Source organism: Periplaneta americana, chromosome 7 (genome assembly GCF_040183065.1).
Source record: "Periplaneta americana isolate PAMFEO1 chromosome 7, P.americana_PAMFEO1_priV1, whole genome shotgun sequence".
Lineage (NCBI taxonomy): Eukaryota > Metazoa > Arthropoda > Insecta > Blattodea > Blattidae > Periplaneta > Periplaneta americana.
The window spans coordinates 96,202,995-96,217,194 of NC_091123.1; positions in this window are offsets into that span (position 1 = coordinate 96,202,995).

The window sequence follows — 14,200 nt, forward strand, 5'->3', positions numbered from 1 at the left end:
TTAATGTGTAGAATAAAACACGAATACTTCTCTCAATTAAGAATGTTAAAAAATACAACTATGTAAGTTTTGACAGCCTACCTCTCAATATTTGGCTCTTGTGTTATACGGTATACATCTATACCATCTAGTTCAATTCTTACCGTTCTCGATCCAACATATCCAAGGTTGTTGTTCTCACAGCAGCAGTGATTCGATTCTGCTGTGTTCGATGATCCCGAAACAAAGTTGACATATAGACGTTGTCTTTCACTTAGTCTCATAAGAAAGAAATTATAAGATGTTAAGTCCGGGGAACTAGAGTGGCCAGAAGTATAGAAGAAGGCCGGCGCTTCCTGTACATCGATCTGGAAGTACCCCATTAAGGGTCTTCCGAGGGTCATTATGAAGGTATATAGTATACTAGACTCACACAGAGTGCTGGTGTGCTGTCCAAAATTGAAACCAGTCCGCGCATGTTTACGCCGCCATGTTACTGGTAGAAACAGAGCGCTAAACACGATAGTGTCATAATTATCCTTTGTTTTGTCTCGGGTGTTTTTAGTGGACAGTGTGAAAGTAATGTAAATTGATGTGATGATAGTATGAATTTTTGTTTCGTAAATATTATTATAGTTGATATGAAGTCATTTGCTTTGTATATAGTGAAAAATGGTGATTTCCTGTTCGGCATATAAGTACAATAACACGTGGCTTAGAGGGTCAGGAATTTCTTTCCACACGCTTTAAAATAATAAAATTGAATTTAGGAGGCTACATTGAAATTGTAACATATGTATATCTTAGACACCACAGTTGAAAAAGTTTATAATTAGGCAACAATCTGTCTTTAAAGGTTCACTTTGAAGAAGCCCGAGCTTGTTGTTATAATAAGAGATAAATTTGTGCTTCACATTATGTAAAATTGTGTTCGTCTCATTTTAAAGGTACAGATTTTTGGAAAAGTAATGGCAATAGAATTTTGAAAGATGATATACCATCCCTGTTTAATTTTCGAAGCCATTTGCAAAATGTACGATATAATATTATTTCTGTTGTTACAATATCAATATCATTAAAAGTCAATCAGTAGTTTACGACAATAAAGAATACTTAATTGTCAGTATAGGCAGGCTATATCAGACTGTAGAGAAATCCCACTGAGTGAATTATTTAGACTTACACATCAGATGCTAAACACATAAGTGGAAAGATAATTTTTTTGTTTTTATTATGTAAATTAACTTTAATTGAAAATTCATATATGGATAAATAAATAAATACATGATTAAGTAAATACATAAGTAAGTAAATAAATAAATACCGTAGCTATAATAGCTAAGCTTTCTTTGTGAACTTATGATTCAGGGTTCACCTATAAATAACTCTGTTACATTTTGCCGGATAGGCCTATAACTTATTAAAAAAGCAAGGAATGGCATCTTATTGATATTACTATGCTCATAAATATTATTTATTATCACTCCGCAAGCAATTATAATATATCTTTTTTATTTATTTAAAATAACAATACAATATGTAAAGAAATCCACACATAAAAAGTATGTCTTTTTTTGTTGGGTTGGGTTATTTTACGAGGCTGTATCAACATCTAGGTTATTTAGCGTCTGAATGAAATGAAGGTGATAATGCCGGTGAAGTGAGTCCGGGGTCCAGCACCGAAAGTTACCCAGCATTTGCTCGTATTCCGTTGAGGGAAAACCCCGGAAAAACCTCAACCAGGTAACTTGCCCCGACCGGGATTCGAACCCGGGCCACCTGGTTTCGCGGCCAGACGCACTGACCGTTACTCCACAGGTGTGGACTGTCTTTTTTTTGTTTTGCATAAAGTGATTATGTTTAGTTTTTAGGTCTTCACGTTGCCTATTGTTCGCAATGTATTAGGTACCGGTACTTTTTATAATTGATAGCATGCCCTTTAATAATTGAAGAATGAATTCAATGTAATTTGGCTACCTTCGCGCATTATATTTTGCCAGATTACTTATGTCCTGTGGTCTAGAAGTACCGGTAATATAATTTTCGATTATCTAAAACTTAACAACAGGTCTATACTGATTATCACATATTTATTTCACTTAAGAATTTGATTATAATAAGAACTTGTGTAATCAAATTACATATATTTATGTCTTGTGATCTAAGAGTAATGTATGTTAATATAATTTTAGATTCTCTGAAACCTAACAACATGATTATCGTAAAATTATACATTCTATAATGTGTATTGTGTAGGCCTATTTATGGATTTATGAGAATGTTTTCTATAAATTGCTGCGTACGCATTTTCTTTTCCTTAATGCTCTGACGCATATCAATGAAACTTTGAATATGTTTATTTCGTCCTAATTTTACGTTAAACGTCGAAAATGGCCATAATCTGTCGATTTTAGATCATCACAGATTTAAATTGCGTGATTTACGTACTACTATTATACGTCTGCTCTCCAACAACATGGCGGCAAGCGCAGCGTTCAATTTGCCCCGGTTTCCTCGTTCTGCGCAGCCAGGACTATAGGAGCTTGTGGTGCTCCGTTTTATTGGGAAACGTAATCAAAATTTTCCTCATTTAGTTGAGAGAACAGCTAGTTTGATAAAACAGATAAGACATTCCGACCACTGTATCTTCAACAAAAAGACTGGCATATATATCTTTGCGAAAGAATCTTCTTCTGGACTCATGTTACATTGTGAATACTGATTGTGACTACCACACTGCAAGGATTTTCCTGAGACGTCACTATTTTAATTCCGCTGTTCACTGCGTCCACTAGTGGCCATAATTAGAACTTTTTGGCGGTCGATTCAAACTTTCAGAGTTTCCCTATAGTTTAACGCAAAGTAACTAAATGTTGTTAGGTTCGCAACTACCAAAACTATATTCCTTTTAAATACAGATGTTCATTTTAATAGTCTTATATTATATGTATTAAAAATCCATTTCAATGACTACACGCCTCAGAATTTCTCTTACCAAATGCAACTTTATGTGTGCGTCAATGCGTATGTAATTGTCTAATTATTTATTGGCCTGAAACCATATACATCACTGTTGGAAAAAATGTTCTGTATTAGTCTTGATGATTAGGCAGTCTGTAAAGCAGACATCCTTGAGCCCAGGGAGAAGATTAGGTCACCCATTTTTGTGTTTGCATATTCCGCGTTGGTCGAGACATCCCCTCTCGTGCAGTAAGAAAAGATAAACACGGGACAGAATAAAATCTTTGCTTGCTCTGTTTCTGCTCTGTGGTAACTTGTTAAAAGCGTCCATTACGGACTCCTTATCTATTAATAATCTTTTTTGCCGTGTCTTCTCTTCATTCTGCCATACCCCACTCTTTCTTATTTTCGTTCTACTTTTCTCCACTTCCTGTTCTTTTTTGCGAACTCGCAAGAGAGGAGACGCTAAGTTAAAGGGCACGAGATGGTTAAGAAGAATAACGAAGATATTTCAAGACGCTCTGCAGCCCGAACCTCGCAGTGTAATTACATACTTAAAATCCTTATACAAAGTCGCTGAGATAGGCTACGCCATTTTACGGTCATAGCCAGGTCTTTTGAGGGAAATTATTTGCAAGGCATGCGTAACCCCGCTTATGTACTATATTCTATATTTGCATTACATTTTTAATGAATGAATGCACATTTAATCACGTAACTTTTATGCATAATGGGTTAATTTCTGTGAACAATAACACAAAGGTAAGTTGATCAAAAACACAGAATTTTGTAGCATCTCAAGAGAAGAAATGCATCAGCATGAAAACCTAAGACTTTTTGTTAGAGTCGTCTTATCAGTTTTAAGAACAGGAAATCGTTAATAATATTATTCTGATTTAAAGTTAATTTTCATCGAAAGTCATTTATACAGAGTGAACCGTAATGTCATTAATTTCAGGCGGTAATTCTTTGAGACATTTCGAACAAAAAAGTTTGATATAATTTTGCTCGTGTTTGCTTTCTTTCCGAGATAAAAATTGTTTTATCATAGCGCGTTTCGGTAAAGACATTGATTGAATTCCCAATATACTTAATCAATTCAAGAAGGCGGTGTATTATGACAATAATTTTATTGATTGAAAGAATTTTACTTTCGCCCTTTAAATGTGCAGAGTTTTGATCCGAATAAATGTAACTGTTCGTTCTAAAAAGGAATTTTAAATGTTACATTTGTTGGGATCAATTTTCTACATATCTAAAAAAGAATAAAACTAAATTTGTTTTAAATTTTAAATTCATTTATTATCATAATACATTACTCTCTTAAATTGACTGAACATATTGGGAATTTAAGCAATGGCTTTCCCAAAACACGCTATGAAATGTTGCATATAAAACAATATTTTTATCTTGGAGAGAAAGCAAAAACGACCAAATTTTGTTAAATTTTTTGTTTTAAATATCTCAAACAATAACATTCTGAAATAAGTAAAGACGTTGCTTACTGTTTACTGTATATATATATATATATATATATATATATATATATATATATATATATATACACACACACATGAATTTGGGATATCGTTAAATACCCGCCACTTTTCCGACACTTCCTAAACTAAAGACAAACTCATGTAGTCCGTGAAAACTATCGCTACATCAAATCTTCCTAATCGAATTACTGACAATAAGGCCAGATGTCACTAGCAAAGGGGCCGTCACTGACAGTGATACTGTTAGCCACAAATGTATTCACTATTAAAACTTTACTAGTCATCTCACTAAGAGTAGGGCTACTAAGAGTAGGGCTACAAGTAAGTGTTGGGAAAGTGGAGTGTAACAATATTCTCGAAAATATGATAGTTTAGTTAAAAAAAATAATTGTGAAATAATTTTAAAATGTAAAGTTATTAACTTAATTCTTATTTCCTCACACGAGCGGAATACAAGCAATGGAGGTGGCGCTTATCTCATTAAGTAAAATATAGACACCTATAACCACGATTCATAACACATTATAACTAACTACAGATATTTCAGGTATTGGACAGAATTAATCGTACATCAGTGAGAAATAAATATAAATTGCACTTCGAACATTGAATTTTGAAATCTTGAGCCTTGTAAGTAATTGAAAAATTATAGGTTTCGATACTGATAAAAAAATTTCGTCTGATTGAGATTCTGGCTGATATGTAGTATATCTGTTATCAGGCAGTTCATCTTACTTGACGATATGTGTCAGAGGAAGAACATTGTTTGTATGCAGCTGAAGTCTGATTAGTGGAATACTCGTATGTAGCTAATCGGCTATCTATGCACTGGAAGGGGAAAGGAACTGGTCGCCCTACCCCATTATCTCCTAGCCTAGTTGTCTCATGAGTGATGCCATATTTGTGTTACTTATGAGGTTTAAACTTATCTTCGAACAGTTGACTAAACAACAAACAACTGATAAAGTAAAGGGAGGTTCAACATTGATCCTAGCACTTTGATTTCTAAGGGCGTTTTGAAAATCCCTGACCTTAGCTACCCCTGTCCCACTCCATTGTAGGAGAGTTTTTTGTCCTTTTAAGGAGGCTTTTGTTAGGTCACTGTATATTGGAAAGAGAAATCCACATGAATTGTCTCTTGTCTCGTCTGTGGTTTAGGGGCAGCGCACTGATCGTCCATACAGGACGCTAGGGTTCGATTCCCAGTCCGATAGTGCCTAAATTTATGGCGGATGAAACAGACGTTATAGATCATTATAGAGAGTTCCTGAGATCCTGAGTAAATTAGGATAGACTTGGATGTAATACAAGTATCCGATGATGATGTAGGATTTAAGGACTTGGGGCTCCAGATCCTCATGTATATCTGGTACTCATTTAAGAATGGAACCAGACGTTGTAAGACCCGTCTGTCACCATCGAAATCTTGAATGTCACCAATTCCATCTGGAACAATCATAGCGTCTAAAGCGCACAATGAGCCGATATAAACCTAACTGTATGAATCCATTCTGGATATGACCCTACAAAAGCCACACGGTCATTGTGGTCTCTTAGATTTGGGAGTTGTTGGCAATTACAAAATACATTAAGTTTTAGGAAATTGCAACACCAAGAAGGATACATGTAACTGAAATGAAATTTATACCACAGATTAGGTACATGACAATACACAAATGATTAGAATTACAGAACTGTACATGATCTGTGATCGTGACATTTCAGTATGGTGCGAAGCCTCCATGCGTTGCAATCAGAGCCTCTAAGCGTCGTGGCCTGGAATCAAAGAAGGCCTGGATATGTTCCTGGGGAATCTCCCTCCTTGCAATTTGTATGCGAGTCCACAAAGCGTCAAGAGTGGGTGCTGGAGGACTATGACGAACAAGTTGCCGACCAACCATATCCCAGACATGTTCGATGGGCGACATGTCTGGCGAACGTGCAGGCCAGAGAAGCATCGATACCCATCTTTCTTTGAAGAAGGCTTTCACAATTCTTACCACACGTGACCGGGTATTGTCCTGCTGAAATATGGTAAGTGGAGTTGTCTGAAGGAGGGGCAGTACCTCGGTTTCTAAAAGATTCCTAATATAGCGGTGTTGTTCAGATTGCCCTGAATTCGTAGGAAGTGAGATCACATATTTTATCCAATGGCGCCCCAACCATCACACTAGGCGTTTGTCCCCTATGCCGCTCAACAATGCAGGCTCTCAGATTGCGTTCACCATGGTAGGGTCTAACATGTATAGTGCCATCATTGTAGGACTCGTCCGAAAACACTACATTTTGCCACTCACCACGCCAGTGACGGCGTTTACGTGCCCATTGCAGTCTGGGGCGTTGTTGGTTTTTTTGTACAATGGAAGCTGACGCAACGGCATGCGAGCAATTAGTCCAGCCCTCAAAAGACGACGACGAACCGTTAACGCAGACAAGTCCACACCCGTTGCAGTACTCCAACGTCGACTCAACACTGTGGATGAAGCTGTACGTTACGACAATGCGGACAAGATGGCGGTCAACTCGTGCTGTGGTCACATTACGTGGTCCAGTACCCGCTCGTCTCTGCGTGCGACCCTCTTCTATCCACTGGTTTCACATACGCATTACTGTCGTAGCAGCATACGAGCCGATATGTCAGGATATGACAAACCTTCTTCCCGGAGACCAACCATTCTGCCCTGTTGGAACTCACTCACGTGCTGATATGTGCCCTTTCACGTCAATGAGACATACCTGCACTAGCTTTCACGTTTCTACTTCGTTTGGAAGCTCTGCACTAACTGAGCAAGGTATAACACTGACCTTGCTGGTGAGACAAGAGACATCACCTTTGGGCCTATGTGTACGCCATCTCTCTGAAAACGTAATAAATTATTGGTGGCACACTGTTCTACACAACTTCTGAGTTTGCATTCGTTCGGGCCATTGTTTCTGGATGTTGAACTTTTCACAAACAGTAGTGTACATTGGAGACAGTTTCATCTACTTTGTTGCATCTCAAACACGTTTGATCGAGTACAGTACAGTTTAACGACGATGTATCAATCACTAAGGTTACTTAGCGTCGATGGAGCTGGTGATAACGAGGTGGTGTTTGAGGAGATGACGCCGAGAATTTTTCATGTCATTACCTGATAGTCATCTCACAAATGTTGTGGAAAACCTCGGAAGAAAATATCTAAACAAGTAATTATCCAAAGCCGGAATCGAAACCCTTCCCCGAGAACAAGTCCGGATCTGTAGGTAAACGGGCCCACCGCCTGAACTACACCGGTACCATTGACCCATCTTGCACTGAGTGGGCGAAAAGTCCAAGTACCCCTGGATATAAATGTCTTCGGTGTTATAAATGTCGTTTATGCAGATATTTGTAATAATATATAATTTAACAATGAAATCAAGAGTGATGAAACGTGAGAGGCAACAATCGATAATGAAACAAGCGATAGTTATGATTTGGGCTCGGGTAACAAGATTATCTCCTTGGACCACATTTATTTTATGACCCGGTGAATCAGGAGACTTATCTGCGTATGGTTAATGAATGGTTGTTTCCTGTACTCCAGAGAATAAATTAATAATTTATATGTGACACTGTGAGGCGTCGACAAGATGGTGCAACAGCCCATTTTACTATCAGTGTGCGATTGCGCCTTAATGATATGGGATCCGAGAATCTTCCTTCAGCTTTGCCTTGGCCACCACGAAGCCAAGATCTTATCACGCCAGACAATTCTCTTTTGGTTTCATAAAGTTGATATTAGCAAAAGTCGCTACGTTAGAAACTATGCTTTGAAGAATGCTGTGCGCCTTGCCTTCACGACTGTGACGCCACAAATGCCACGGGAAATGAGCGAACAGACCTAGAGGTGCATCTATCTGTGCAGAAATCATGGATACCTGTATCATCATAGAGAGGTGAATTTATTTTAAATCTAAATTGAAATGGGGTATGCGGATTTTTTGCCCACTTTGTGGAGATATCCTTCCAATAAAAATGTCCTTTCAAAAAGCCCGCTGTCAATGAAAATTTGTTTCCTGTTTAGCATAAGCAGTTTCTTAGCTCTGCAGGAAGTGTGGGCCAGATTCGATAATCTACTAATCAAATCAACAGTGTGTTTGGATCAGTAATTGTAATCCATTTGGGCAGGTTCAATATCTTCTTATATTCAAATCAACAGTATGAAATGGTCCAACAGAGCATGTCCCAGTCTCTTTGATGTACGCAGGTTGTCCGAACACGCCCTTTGGTGTATACAGGAACGTAGGTTGCCAGAACTAGCCCCAGTCTCTTTGGTGTATACGTAGGTTGTCACAACGGCCATCAGAACACATAACCAGAACAGTCTTTTCGGTTTACGTAGGTTGCAAGCACACACCGCTTGATATCCTGTAACTTGCATCAATATGAACATAAGAAATTAAATTAAACAGCAGTGAAACGTAAAGCAGAAGAAGACTTTCATGCTAAACCGAACAAATTGATTTTTAAAACTATCAGAGAAAATGGACTTGCAGGAGACATTGGGCATGAAGACATTCAACTATTCAAAACGTCTATGTATGCCTTAGAAGACACCATTTTATTGCTCTACTATATGATATTCACGAAACCTTCAATAAACTATATATTGGCCAGAGTAATATTGTATACAGAGGTGAGCAGTTTTATTTTGTTAATGTTGGAAAAAGAATAATGATGTTTACATGCAAGGATAACATGAGGCAACTTCGTGTTATTAACGTTGCCCTTGCAGATGGTACGTTTTCCTATTCGCTTCTTTCTTCACTCAGTAGTAGAGACTACACAATCCCTATTTAAACAAATAATTTCTTCATTCCTTTAGTGAATTGGTGTCTGTAATCAAAATCAACCCAGTGGTCAGAAATTAAGATTTTATGCATGAATTTAATAGAACTCGAACTTAATATTGACTATTTGTAATTGGACTTTGAATGTGTTCCACATTCTGCTGCTAGAATGTCATTTTCGAATATTAAAGTGTTATGCTGCACCTTCCATTTAGCTCAAAGTTTTTAGAATAAAATTCAGCGCAATGGATCTCTCTTAAAGAAATATCTCAACAAATATTTTGAGATTGACAATTGGTTAAAATGGTTCTACGAACTAGCATTTTTACGTTATCAAGAAGTATCAGAAACATTTGCTACACGGTTTCAATCGCTCCTACAAGTGATATGACATTCGCAGATTATGTGTTAAACACTTACAGTATGTGGATGAAGACTCTACCTTTCTACATCATTTGTGGGCGGCCAAACCTTCTCATAACCACGTACAACGAATGGTCCCGAATCACTTAATTAATTTTACAATAGTCATTTCTATCATCCCAACTCAAATAATTATAATGTGATTAAAGTTTTAAAGCAATCCAAACACTGTCATTTACAGATTTAAATTCAATTCCGAGAGGCAGACAAAATATTGTAAGAAAAGAGACTACAGAAAAAATTAATCTCGTCATTTCCTATCGGGTGAAATGTCAGGAAGGGAAAATAACTCGACTACAGTATATTAAATCTATAGGAATGTTTTTTTTTTATTTCAAACTTCTGGCAAAGAGCAACGGCTTCGTAGTTTAAGGACAACATTTTCAACCATGCCACTTAGCAGGTGACAGTCATAAGTCTTTATAAAATGGGAAGGGAAATGTCCTTATTCGGCCGACTAGGCCAACCGGTTTGCTTTTACTGGTCCAAACAAGTTGTCTTTCTTTGTACAAATAGTCGATAAATAGTGTTCATTGATCCAAACGGGATGCTCCCGTTTCTTAGATCTAATTTAGCTAGGTTCCTCGAAAAAAGATTTGAGTATTTACATACAATATAAGATTTCCAACACTACTTAGATTTTCTAAACAACCAGTAGGCTACTTAATTTTCTGTCCTATTGGACCATAAGACATAAAAACAACAGGTTCAAATCCTGTTAATGATTTCTGAGTGCTTTCCGTTACTTACTTATTTACTTACAAATGGCTTTTAAGGAACCTGAAGGTTCATTGCCGTCCTCACATAAGCCCGCCATCGGTCTCTTTCCTGTGCAAGATCAATCCAGTCTCTATCATCATATCCCACCTCCCTCAAATCCATTTTTGTATTATCCTCACATCTATGTCTCGGCCTCCCAACTAACACTCTATATGCATTTCTAGATTCGCCCATACATGCCCATCTGTAACGTCTGGATTCAATGCTCCTAATTATGTCAGGTGAAGAATACAATGCGTGCAGTTTTGCGTTTAACTTTCTGCAATCTCCTGTAACTTCATCCCTCTTAGCCCCAAATATTTTCCATAGAACTTTATTCTCAAACACCCTTAATCTCTGTTCCTCTCTCAAAGTGAGAGTCCATGTTTAACAACCATACAGAACAACCGGTAATGTAACTGTTTTATAAATTCTAACTTTCAAATTTTTTGACAGCATACTGGATAAAAGAACTTCTCAACCGAATAATAACAGATATTTTCCATATTTGTTCTGCGTTTAATTTCCCCCCGAATGTCATTTATATTTGTTACTGTTGCTCCAAGATATTTGAATTTTTCCACCTCTTCGAAGGATAAATCTCCACAGTGCTTTCCCTACCCAGGAAATCTGCTCTGATTCCACCACGAACATCACTGTGCCCAAGCGTCTATAAATATTCAACTAAATCCTGTTCAGTCAATACCAAAGTGTGAAGACCTTCAGACCAGATTAAGATATAACATAAAGCGTCGTAAAATAACGTACTAAAAATAAGATTAACTTTATATAACTTAGGTTCTTTAGCGCAGCTCAACTGTCAGGAATCATTGCCATGTTCCTCTGTATTTAAACTCATGACTAACATCTGATAATAATGAAAGTTTGTAACAAATTTTCCCAGACTGAAGATCAATCTTCTGTTACATCCTTATGTTGTTTCTTGTATATGTCTATTTGTATTCTGGTGCTATATTAGAGAAAGCCTCATGGCCTTAACTCCGTGAGATTAAATAAATAAATAAATAAATAATAAATAAATAAATAAATAAATAAATAAATAAATAAATAAATAAATAAATAAATAAATAAATAAATAAATAAATAAATAAATCAATAAATAAATAAATAAATAAATAAATAAATAAAAGAATGAATGAATGAATAAATAAATAAATAAATAAATAAATAAATAAATAAATAAATAAATAAATAAATAAATAAATAAATAAATAAATAAATAAATAAATAAATAAATAAATAAATAAATAAATAAATAAATAAATAAATAAATAAATAAATAAATAAATGTAAAATAGTAGGTGCAATTATTATAAGTTATCCGTACAGAATTAGCTCGTTCTGTGAGGAGATTATTTCAAGACAATTTCCAGGTGATCGAGTTCCAAGTCGTAAAATGATTCATAAATTAGTTAACAAATTTCAGGAAAGTGGAAGTGTTCAAGACAAGAAGCGAAGAAGGCGACGTACAGTGCTCACAGAAGAATCTTTTGATGACATTTGACAACGTCTGAAAAATTTGCCTTAAAAACTCTTTTAGCCGTCTTTCTCAGCAAACGCGAATTTGTTATGCTTCTGTGCCCAATAAAGTTACTTAAGTTAAAACCTCATAAATGTACTGTGGTGCAAGAACTTAAACCGGGTGATCCTACATGTCGGAACACATTTTTTAAACGGATTTTGAATAAAGTGCATGGCGGAGAAATAGATCCTAATCTCATTTTGTTTTCAGACGAAGTTTGGTTTCACTTATGTGGATGTGTTAATTCACAAAACTACTGATATTGGAGTTCCGAAAAACCTAATTTTCTTCATGGGGAACTCCTTTCATGACCAGAAATTAGGATTCTAGTGTGCAGTGTACGGTCAGAGAATACTAGAGCCAGTTTTTTATAAAACAATATTAATAATGATTATTATCTCTGAGAATCATTAAAAAATAAAGTGTACAAGACGAATGTACACATTTTACACGAACTGAAGGATAAAATCCGCCAAAGCTCAATTCAATTTCTAAAAGAATACTAAGAAAGGCGATAGGTAATTTCCTGAGCAGATGCAATAAATGTGTGAAAAAATGGAGGCAGGTAGTTCCAGCATCTCTTTGCGTGACATGGGTCAGTACAGAACTTTTAATGTTCGTTAGAATTTATTAGGCAGTCACCCTAGCACAGACATGCTCACGGCGGGCATATTGCCCACGGGACGCCCGGTGCAGTAGACTGGCATGCGCAGGAAACCTGTTGTACATGTGAACAGACATTGTCGCACACTCAAACCTGTCGCAACCAAGCAGTAACTTCGCTGGCGTTTTGTAACATGGATAGATTCACTGATACTGTATTTAGTATTTAGAGTTCAGTATTTATTTATTTAACCTGGTAGACCATTTATTATTAATGGAGAACCATCACAGATAATTATGTAAGATCAAAAAAATTAGTCTTTACATAACCTGGTAGAGATAAGACCTACTCTTCCCTTCTACCAAGGTATACCAAGTACAATATCAAGAATACAATTAAAATTAAAATTGTAATCAATATTAAGTTTACAATTACAATAAAATCAAAGTACTAGAACATTACTTGAGTAATAAAAACTGGACAGTTTATTGTAGAAGTTTAGAACAAAGAAAGATGTGGTTACTAAAGTACACATTAAACGTTAAATAATTATATAGGGATGAAATTATTGAAGATTGAGCTATTTACAAAGAGAACAGAACAAGTACCGCCACTACATTTAAAGTGACTCTTTTTGTTAAAACTGGCGAACGTGTCAAACTTTTAGTATGTGGGTACTCTGTTATAGTGAAAACATATAACGTTGAGCCACATTACAACACCAGGTATGATCAAACATATAACGATACTGTTGGAGATGAGCCACCTATAACGGCTTGAAGGATCATCATGCTAATCACATGATACCTCCATTCTGGATGAATGGTCGATCACTTCTGCTGAGGCATGGAGACTTGTGGCAAGCGGCTAGTTTCATATTTACCGGTACATTTCTTTTGCAAAGTCTTCGATGTGCTACTCTCTCCTTTCCTTTCCTATTCTTCGCTTTTATTTTTCATTATTAATAGACAAATAATGTCCTAAATCTAAATAGGAATTCATATTATTAACAATTTGACTCGCCATTTGATCAGCTGTTGCACACTGTGACATTGAATTGGGGACCTAGAGGCATGAATACTTGTGCCCCAACTAGCTACAGGCACCGTGCACGCTCCTCTGGTGGCGACTGTTGTTACTAACTGCAGGACAGCAGCGATAGAGTTGTGCTTGAAGCGTATGAATATGCTTAACATCTCAGGTTAAATGATTAGAAATATGGATGATCCTAAAAAATGGAAAGGTAACGCAAATTGCTGTGTTCTTGAGTGTAGTAATGCTTGGAGGAACACACCAACCGATATTGTTTTCATTTATTCCCAAAAGAGAAAACAAGCGCAACGACGCTAATTGTGGATCCATGCAGTACGCAGACGAACGTAAATAAGGCTACACTGCTTGTAATCATAGTATTATTATATACTAGGCCTGGTATAAAAAATAGAATGTATATAGTATTATGTTCATAAATAACCATTAAGTTAACAACGACAGAAATTTATAATTTAAATTTAAAAAAGTACATAATTACTGAAATCTTTACATATATATTATGTATAATATTAGCAACAATAAATAATAATATACTTATTTTTAAATGTATTGATAGCGATATTT